General features: G+C 40.2%; 1 protein-coding gene across 13 annotated transcripts in view; it reads right to left on the minus strand.

Annotated features, from left to right (window-relative positions):
• Nucleotides 1-10,695, minus strand: part of LOC110530665 (dynein, cytoplasmic 1, intermediate chain 2a) — a 30,857-nt gene that overhangs the window by 19,108 nt on the left and 1,054 nt on the right. For 4 of the 13 annotated variants that reach the window (XM_090182694.1, XM_036986313.2, XM_036986307.2 and 1 more), the window contains exon 1: nucleotides 3,583-3,715. The exons of 4 other annotated variants lie outside the window; for them this stretch is intronic. The gene's annotated coding sequence lies outside the window, so the exon portion shown is untranslated. Of the gene's footprint in view, nucleotides 1-3,144; nucleotides 3,840-10,695 lie in introns of those variants that run through there. 5 more of the 13 variants (XM_036986315.2, XM_036986312.2, XM_090182697.1 and 2 more) reach the window with 5 other exon arrangements.

A 10,695-nucleotide genomic window follows, 5' to 3' on the forward strand; every position in this document is an offset into this window, starting at 1 on the left:
AACCTTACTGTAGCAGTTACAGATCCATACAGGTATGAACCTTACTGTAGCAGTTACAGATCCATACAGGTATGAACCTTACTGTAGCAGTTACAGATCCATACAGGTATGAACCTTACTGTAGCAGTTACAGATCCATACAGGTATGAACCTTACTGTAGCAGTTACAGATCCATACAGGTATGAACCTTACTGTAGCAGTTACAGATCCATACAGGTATGAACCTTACTGTAGCAGTTACAGATCCATACAGGTATGAACCTTACTGTAGCAGTTACAGATCCATACAGGTATGAACCTTACTGTAGCAGTTACAGATCCATGCAGGTATGAACCTTACTGTAGCAGTTACAGATCCATACAGGTATGAACCTTACTGTAGCAGTTACAGATCCATGCAGGTATGAACCTTACTGTAGCAGTTACAGATCCATACAGGTATGAACCTTACTGTAGCAGTTACAGATCCATGCAGGTATGAACCTTACTGTAGCAGTTACAGATCAACACAGCTATGAACCTTACTGTAGCAGTTACAGATCCATACAGGTATGAACCTTACTGTAGCAGTTACAGATCAATACAGGTATGAACCTTACTGTAGCAGTTACAGATCCATACAGGTATGAACCTTACTGTAGCAGTTACAGATCCATACAGGTATGAACCTTACTGTAGCAGTTACAGATCCATACAGGTATGGTGCCTTACTGTAGCAGTTACAGATCCATACAGGTATGAACCTTACTGTAGCAGTTACAGATCCATACAGGTATGAACCTTCCTGTAGCAGTTACAGATCCATACAGCTATGGTGCCTTACTGTAGCAGTTACAGATCCATACAGGTATGAACCTTACTGTAGCAGTTACAGATCCATACAGGTATGGGTGCCTCGATCCGACGAAAATAGACTTCCGCTACATTTCCCGAGTTATGTTTACACACAGATGTTCGCAGAAAGATAGCTAATGTGCACATATGGTCACCTCTTGTCTTTTGTCTGTTTTCCGTAAACAACAAGCTCTGTCACATGGAGATATGGCTGTGTGGGAACGAACACTAAGCATAACCCTATCAAGGTGTGTGTCAATTTAACCTTTTTGTAAAAAAGGTATCATTATTTCTCAGTGATATGAAAGATAAGGTCCTTATGCTTCCAAAACCGTACCGCTAGTGATGCATAGCTCTGCCTGTTAATGTTCAGACCCATGGCCGGCTCCAGGCATAAGAGACATAAGTGGTCGCTTAGGGCAGTATTTCCCAACTCTAGTCCTCCAGTACCACCAACAGTACACATTTTAGTTGACAAACACACCTGATTCAACTTGTCAGCTAATCATCAAGCCCTCAATGAGTTGAATCAGGTGTGTTTGTCCAGGGTTACAACTAAAATATGTACTGTTGTGGGTACTGGAGGACTGGAGTTGAGAAACACTGGCCTAGGGCCTCAGGCTGCTAACCAAACTGTTTTATTCTTTTTTAAATGTAGGTACTCAGTCGGGTCTCAACTTACTGTTGAGAGTAAAATAGTATAATACACACGGTGCAAGTTCAAAATGTGATTGTGCATCAGCAATTTTTCTCTTGTTATGTCAGTTAAATCAAATCAAATCAAATGTTATTGGTCACATACACATGGTTAGCAGATGTTAATGTGACTGTAGCGAAATGCTTGTGCTTCTAGTTCCGAACATGCAGTAATATCTATCAAGTAATCTAACAATTTCATAACAACTACCTTATACACACAAGTGTAAAGGAATTAATAAGAATGTGTACATAAAAATATATGAATGAGCGATGGCCGAACGGCATAGGCAAGATACAGTATGTGGTATAGAGGACAGCATATACATATGAGATGAGTAATGTAGGGTATGTAAACATTATATGAAGTGTCATTGTTTAAAGTGGCTGGTGATACATTTAATACATCAATTTCCATTATTAAAGTGGCTGGAGTAGAGTCAGTATGTTGGCAGCAGCCACTCAATGTTAGTGGTGGCTGTTTAACAGTCTGATGGCCTTGAGATAGAAGCTGTTTTTCAGTCTCTCTGTCCCAGCTTTGATGCACCTGTACTGACCTCGCCTTCTGGATGATAGCGGGGTGAACAGGCAGTGGCTCAGGTGGTTGTTGTCCTTGATGATCTGACAGTCACTCAATTAGCCAGGTCAGCTAACAATTTATAGATTGGTAAATTAGTCTAGCCAGCTATCTAAACTTGTAGTTATCATGGCCGAATGCCGACTGGTCACGCAGGGCACGTGCCGAGGGGGCCCCCATTGATTTTGTTAGTCACTCTCACTCAGATATCATTAACATGGCATAAGTCATGGCAAAATGGATAGAATTGCAGGAAATGAGTTGTAAAACAGGGGGGAAATTCTCTGCCCTATGGCAAAATAAGTAGAACTGCATGAAATGTGTTAAAAATGTTATTTCGGCCATATGGCAAAATGTGTAGAATTGCAGAAAACTTGCTTTATAACTGCAACATTTGTATCACGTTTTAGGGCCTCAGGCTGCTAGGGGGACCCCAACCCTAACTGTTTTATATTTTAATGTAGGTACTCAGGGTCTCAATTTACTGTTGAGAGTTACAACAGTAGAATACACCAGGTGCCATTTGAAATTTGGTTGCATATCAGCAATTTTTCTATTGTTATGTCAGTCACTGAGAGTCACTGAATTAGCCATGTCATCTAACAATCTATAGATTGGTAAATTAACCAAATCTCAGTTTGGGCCTATTTAGACCGAGTGTCAGGGATTTTAACAAAACTCCCCCGTACAGAAGACACCTTCGTCCAATGTCTTACATGTAATGTAATGGAACTGAGTCATGATCAAGGTCTGTGTTATTATATTTTGATCAAAACGAATTCTGGTCAGATCTTATAATGGGCAGATGAGATAGAAAATGTAGGCCTATTTCTTGTCGTTGATTCATGACGTAGATACAATCATGAGATTACAACATTAACAAAAAAAGCTTGTTATTAATACCAAATTAATTATATGGTTGATTGGAAAGGTCAAACGGGTTGAGTAGGACATGGCTGATTGGCCACATCCCAGTTTCATCTGATTCTGCGATGGAGCAGTAGCTGCTGGCCCGCTGGCCAACAGTCAACATCACCTGTATTGGCAGTCAACGTCATCGGTGTCCCGGGAGTCAACGTCATGTGTTGGCAGTCAACGTCATCGGTGTCCCGGGAGTCAACGTCATCGGTGTCCTGCTCCATCTTCTTTTTAGAGTATGTGCTCGATGCCAACCTAGCCAGCTAACGGAGCACACATTGACTGAAGAGAAAGCCGCAACCCTTCATTTAAACTCGCTTAATTGTACAATGGTAATCTGATTATCCACATGTACATTTACTTTTGACAATAATCTCCTAGCCATTCTTGCAAGGCAAGGGCGTTAGCTAGCTAGCCGGCGATAAGCCTGACAGTGACAGCTAAATTAGCTAATTTAACCATCCTGTTACACGGTGACCGACTCGGACATGATCAAATCACGTATCACGGTTTTAAAATACTAAAACACGAAAGTAGCTAGTATATTTGCACTTACTTGATATAATGCTTTAAATTAAATCAAATTTGTATGGCGCTCCAGCAGTTAACGTTACAGTACTAGGTCGGTGATGGAACTGACAGCTCCACAAACAATGAGTGGATGATGTCATACCGAGAAAGGAATCATTTCCCCCAGACGCTGATCTAAGGTCAGTTGAGTGTTTATTCCCTCCTGGTTAAGGTTGGAATTCGGGGTGGATACTCTGATCCTAGGTCTGTGAATACGAGCAATTTCCAGACATATTTTTCTACATGGATGGGCCCTGAGGAAGGACAAAATTGTTAACGTGCATTTGAATCGTGTTCCTTCAAGTCCTTGCGAGCATTTGGCGCTAGATGGCGCCAATGGTTCATTCAAAGATATCAGCTTGACCCTGGCTCAATCTCTTGCACTCATCAAGGAGTTAGGCTAGAGAGTCATCCCTTGTAAACCCTTGTAAAGCTCTCATCAACATTAAAGTCTGGGCTAGACATGATATTTCAAGGTAGATCAGGTTTCAGGCATCTGTACTTTGGGGTCATTATGTCCCCTTTCTGATGTAACATGTCTTTAAGTTTGTAAACCTGTGTCCATAACACATGATTAATAGCTATATGAAATAAGAGATTAGTGGATTCGCATAAGACCTTCAACTGTGGTCAGTTTATTGCTTTGTATATCTACTAAAAAGGATAAACTATTATATCAACAGAACTATTGAGCAAGTTAAGGGTCATGGGTTGGGGTAAGAGTTAATGGTTTAAATTATGTTGGTTTGAAAGCATTGTACTTTGATCTTCCTCTTGAGCATGGCCAGAGACTGATGACCGCACGTTCCTTATCCACTGGCTTATTGCAACTGCTTTTCAAAATGGCTGCCACCTTTCCCTCTCTGCCTTTCTTATAGACTGGCAGACATTTGATGCACTTGGAATGCTCTGGCTCTCATTACATGGCAGAGTAGTTTATTCTCTCTCTCCCCCTCTCTCTCCATTAATTAACTCAATTTCTATAGGGAATGGGTTATTTAAGCAATAAGGCCTGAGGGGATGTGGTATATGGCCAATATACCCCGTCTATGGGCTATTCTAAAGCACGATGCAACGAGGGGTGCCTGTAGATATGTAGTGGTGTAATAATGTTATATGATGTACTGTTTTATCTTTTGTTTCATGTGTGATGTAAGTGCCTTATTGCGTTCGGACCCCAGGAATAGTAGCTGCTGCTTTGGCACAAACCCCCGAGGTGACTTATTGCTATTATAAACTGGTTACCAACGCAATTAGAAGACTCAAAACAAATGTAATAAGTCAAATGTAATAAGTCACCTCTGGGGTTTGTGGTCTATTGTCAATATACCACGGCTAAGGGCTGTATCCAGGCAATCTGCATTGCGTCATGCACAAGAACAGCCCTTAGCCGTGGTATATTGGCCATATACCACAAAGCCTTGAGGTGATTTATTGCTATTATAAACTGGTTACCAACCTAATTAGAAGAGTAAAAATAAATGTAATAAGTCAAATGTAATAAGTCACCTCTGGGGTTTGTGGTCTATTGTCAATATACCACGGCTAAGGGCTGTATCCAGGCAATCTGCATTGCGTCATGCACAAGAACAGCCCTTAGCTGTGGTATATTGGCCATAAACCACAAACCCTTGAGGTGAGTTATTGCTATTATAAACTGGTTGCCAACCTAATTAGAATAGTAAAAATAAATGTTTCGTCAAACCCGTGGTATACGGTCTGATATATCAAATCAAATCAAATCAAATGTATTTATATAGCCCTTCGTACATCAGCTGATATCTCAAAGTGCTGTACAGAAACCCAGCCTAAAACCCCAAACAGCAAGCAATGCAGGTGTAGAAGCACGGTGGCTAGGAAAAACTCCCTAGAAAGGCCAAAACCTAGGAAGAAACCTAGAGAGGAACCAGGCTATGTGGGGTGGCCAGTCCTCTTCTGGCTGTGCCGGGTGGAGATTATAACAGAACATGGCCAAGATGTTCAAATGTTCATAAATGACCAGCATGGTCGAATAATAATAAGGCAGAACAGTTGAAACTGGAGCAGCAGCACAGTCGGGTGGACTGGGGACAGCAAGGAGTCATCATATCAGGTATTCCTGGGGCATGGTCCTAGGGCTCAGGTCCTCCGAGAGAGAGAAAGAAAGAGAGAATTAGAGAGAGCATATGTGGGATGGCCAGTCCTCTTCTGGCTGTGCTGGGTGGAGATTATAACAGAACATGGCCAAGATGTTCAAATGTTCATAAATGACCAGCATGGTCGAATAATAATAAGGCAGAACAGTTTAAACTGGAGCAGCAGCACGGCCAGGTGGACTGGGGACAGCAAGGAGTCATCATGTCAGGTAGTCCTGGGGCATGGGGGGGGCGCCAACCCAGACAGGATGACCACATCAGTGGATCAACCCACTCAGGTGACGCACCCCCTCCAGGGACGGCATGAGAGAGCCCCAGTAAGCCAGCCCCTGTAATAGGGTTAGAGGCAGAGAATCCCAGTGGAAAGAGGGGAACCGGCCAGGCAGAGAATCCCAGTGGAAAGAGGGGAACCGGCCAGGCAGAGACAGCAAGGGCGGTTCGTTGCTCCAGAGCCTTTCCGTTCACCCTCCCACTCCTGGGCCAGACTACACTCAATCATATGACCCACTGAAGAGATGAGTCTTCAGTAGAGACTTAAAGGTTGAGACCGAGTTTGCGTCTCTGACATGGGTAGGCAGACCGTTCCATAAAAATGGAGCTCTATAGGAGAAAGCCCTGCCTCCAGCTGTTTGCTTAGAAATTCTAGGGACAATTAGGAGGCCTGCCTCTTGTGACCGTAGCGTACGTGTAGGTATGTACGGCAGGACCAAATCAGAGAGATAGGTAGGAGCAAGCCCATGTAATGCTTTGTAGGTTAGCAGTAAAACCTTGAAATCAGCCCTTGCTTTGACAGGAAGCCAGTGTAGGGAGGCTAGCACTGGAGTAATATGATCAAATTTTTTGGTTCTAGTCAGGATTCTAGCAGCCGTATTTAGCACTAACTGAAGTTTATTTAGTGCTTTATCCGGGTAGCCGGAAAGTAGAGCATTGCAGTAGTCTAACCTAGAAGTGACAAAAGCATGGATTAATTTTTCTGCATCATTTTTGGACAGAAAGTTTCAGATTTTTGCAATGTTACGTAGATGGAAAAAAGCTGTCCTTGAAATGGTCTTGATATGTTCTTCAAAAGAGAGATCGGGGTCCAGAGTAACGCCGAGGTCCTTCACAGTTTTATTTGAGACGACTGTACAACCATTAAGATTAATTGTCAGATTCAACAGAAGATCTCTTTGTTTCTTGGGACCTAGAACAAGCATCTCTGTTTTGTCCGAGTTTAAAAGTAGAAAGTTTGCAGCCATCCACTAAAACCAGACTGAAGCATTTCGTATACATTGTTTGTCTTCAGGAAGGCAGTGAGTTGTATATCACTGCTGTTAGCCAATCAGTATTCAGGGCTTGAACCACCCAGTTTATAATCCTGTTTACACAACATGAACTGTAATTTTATTTTGGGCTATTTTTGTGTGTATGGGAAGAGAATAGGATTGTGTGTGTTTCTGTTCACTCTATTATACATATTAAATATTCCTCTTCCTCTATAACAATGCCTGTAAAGGGTTATCACTCTGTAATAATGCCTGTAAAGGGTTATCACTCTGTAATAATACCTGTAAAGGGTTATCACTCTGTAATAATGTCTGTAAAGGGTTATCACTCTGTAATAATGCCTGTAAAGGGTTATCACTCTGTAATAATGCCTGTAAAGGGTTATCACTCTGTAATAATACATGTAAAGGGTTATCACTCTGTAATAATATCTGTAAAGGGTTATCACTCTGTAATAATGCCTGTAAAGGGTTATCACTCTGTAATAATATCTGTAAAGGGTTATCACTCTGTAATAATGCCTGTAAAGGGTTATCACTCTGTAATAATATCTGTAAAGGGTTATCACTCTGTAATAATGCCTGTAAAGGGTTATCACTCTGTAATAATATCTGTAAAGGGTTATCACTCTGTAATAATGCCTGTAAAGGGTTATCACTCTGTAATAATACCTGTAAAGGGTTATCACTCTGTAATAATATCTGTAAAGGGTTATCACTCTGTAATAATGCCTGTAAAGGGTTATCACTCTGTAATAATGCCTGTAAAGGGTTATCACTCTGTAATAATATCTGTAAAGGGTTATCACTCTGTAATAATGCCTGTAAAGGGTTATCACTCTGTAATAATGCCTGTAAAGGGTTATCACTCTGTAATAATGCCTGTAAAGGGTTATCACTCTGTAATAATACCTGTAAAGGGTTATCACTCTGTAATAATGCCTGTAAAGGGTTATCACTCTGTAATAATACCTGTAAAGGGTTATCACTCTGTAATAATGCCTGTAAAGGGTTATCACTCTGTAATAATGCCTGTAAAGGGTTATCACTCTGTAATAATACCTGTAAAGGGTTATCACTCTGTAATAATGCCTGTAAAGGGTTATCACTCTGTAATAATACCTGTAAAGGGTTATCACTCTGTAATAATGCCTGTAAAGGGTTATCACTCTGTAATAATACCTGTAAAGGGTTATCACTCTGTAATAATGCCTGTAAAGGGTTATCACTCTGTAATAATACCTGTAAAGGGTTATCACTCTGTAATAATGCCTGTAAAGGGTTATCACTCTGTAATAATGCCTGTAAAGGGTTATCACTCTGTAATAATACCTGTAAAGGGTTATCACTCTGTAATAATATCTGTAAAGGGTTATCACTCTGTAATAATACCTGTAAAGGGTTATCACTCTGTAATAATGCCTGTAAAGGGTTATCACTCTGTAATAATACCTGTAAAGGGCTATCACTCTGTAATAATATCTGTAAAGGGCTATCACTCTGTAATAATACCTGTAAAGGGTTATCACTCTGTAATAATGCCTGTAAAGGGTTATCACTCTGTAATAATACCTGTAAAGGGCTATCACTCTGTAATAATACCTGTAAAGGGTTATCACTATGTAATAATGCCTGTAAAGGGTTATCACTCTGTAATAATGCCTGTAAAGGGTTATCACTCTGTAATAATACCTGTAAAGGGTTATCACTCTGTAATAATATCTGTAAAGGGTTATCACTCTGTAATAATACCTGTAAAGGGTTATCACTCTGTAATAATGCCTGTAAAGGGTTATCACTCTGTAATAATACCTGTAAAGGGCTATCACTCTGTAATAATATCTGTAAAGGGCTATCACTCTGTAATAATACCTGTAAAGGGTTATCACTCTGTAATAATGCCTGTAAAGGGTTATCACTCTGTAATAATGCCTGTAAAGGGTTATCACTCTGTAATAATACCTGTAAAGGGTTATCACTCTGTAATAATGCCTGTAAAGGGTTATCACTCTGTAATAATACCTGTAAAGGGTTATCACTCTGTAATAATGCCTGTAAAGGGTTATCACTCTGTAATAATATCTGTAAAGGGCTATCACTCTGTAATAATACCTGTAAAGGGTTATCACTATGTAATAATACCTGTAAAGGGTTATCACTCTGTAATAATGCCTGTAAAGTGTTATCACTCTGTAATAATGCCTGTAAAGGGTTATCACTCTGTAATAATACCTGTAAAGGGTTATCACTCTGTAATAATATCTGTAAAGGGTTATCACTCTGTAATAATATCTGTAAAGGGCTATCACTCTGTAATAATGCCTGTAAAGGGCTATCACTCTGTAATAATGCCTGTAAAGGGCTATGACTCTGTAATAATGCCTGTAAAGGGTTATCACTCTGTAATAATAACTGTAAAGGGTTATCACTCTGTAATAATATCTGTAAAGTGCTATCACTCTGTAATAATGCCTGTAAAGGGCTATCACTCTGTAATAATGCCTGTAAAGGGCTATCACTGTAATAATGCCTGTAAAGGGCTATGACTCTGTAATAATGCCTGTAAAGGGTTATCACTCTGTAATAATAACTGTAAAGGGTTATCACTCTGTAATAATGCCTGTAAAGGGCTATGACTCTGTAATAATGCCTGTAAAGGGTTATCACTCTGTAATAATACCTGTAAAGGGTTATCACTCTGTAATAATACCTGTAAAGGTATATCGCTCTGTAACAACACCTGTAAAGGGCTATCACTCTGTAATAATGCCTGTAAAGGTATATCGCTCTGTAATAATGCCTGTTAAGGGTTATCACTCTGTAATACTGCCTGTAAAGGTATATCGCTCTGCAACAATACCTGTAAAGGTATATCGCTCTGTAACAATGCCTGTAATGGTATTTCACTCTGTAATAATGCCTGTAAAGGTATATTGCTCGGTAATAATGCCTGTAAAGGGCTATCAATCTGTAATACTGCCTGTAAAGTGTTATCACTCTGTAATACTGCCTGTAAAGGACTATCACTCTGTAATACTGCCTGTAAATGTATGTCGCTCTGTAACAATACCTGTAAAGGGCTATCACTCTGTAATACTGCCTGTAAAGGGCTATCACTCTGTGACAATGCCTGTAATGGTATATCGCTCTGTAATAATGCCTGTAAAGGTATATCGCTCTGTAATAATGGCTGTAAAGGGCTATCACTCTGTGACAATGCCTGTAAAGGGCTATCATTCTGTGACAATGGCTGTAAAGGGCTATCACTCTGTGACAATGCCTGTAAAGGGCTATCACTCTGTGACAATGCCTGTAAAAGGCTATCACTCTGTTACTGTTACCATGGAAACTCATCTCATGACATAACCTGATTTTTATCACAAGCAGGTGCATATCGGGTGTGTGTGTGTGTATATGTGTACCTCACTCGCTTTCTCAACCAAATACAACATATTTCATGATGCAACTTACTTGGAACACACACAGACTCTCCATCAAATATATCAAACCTTCCAACAAACAAGCTCCCGTTCAGAGAAAATATTAAATATGAAATATCCACACATTGTTTCATTCAAGCCTGCTGATGTAATGTATTAATTGGCATAAAACAGTGAGTGTAGTGATTGTAAATAATATCATGCTTATCCTCTACCCCCAGACCTACTGTAGGTGCAAGAGTCAAAACAAATCACATTT

This window comes from Oncorhynchus mykiss, chromosome 8 (genome assembly GCF_057628025.1).
Source record: "Oncorhynchus mykiss isolate SJ-2025 chromosome 8, ASM5762802v1, whole genome shotgun sequence".
Lineage (NCBI taxonomy): Eukaryota > Metazoa > Chordata > Actinopteri > Salmoniformes > Salmonidae > Oncorhynchus > Oncorhynchus mykiss.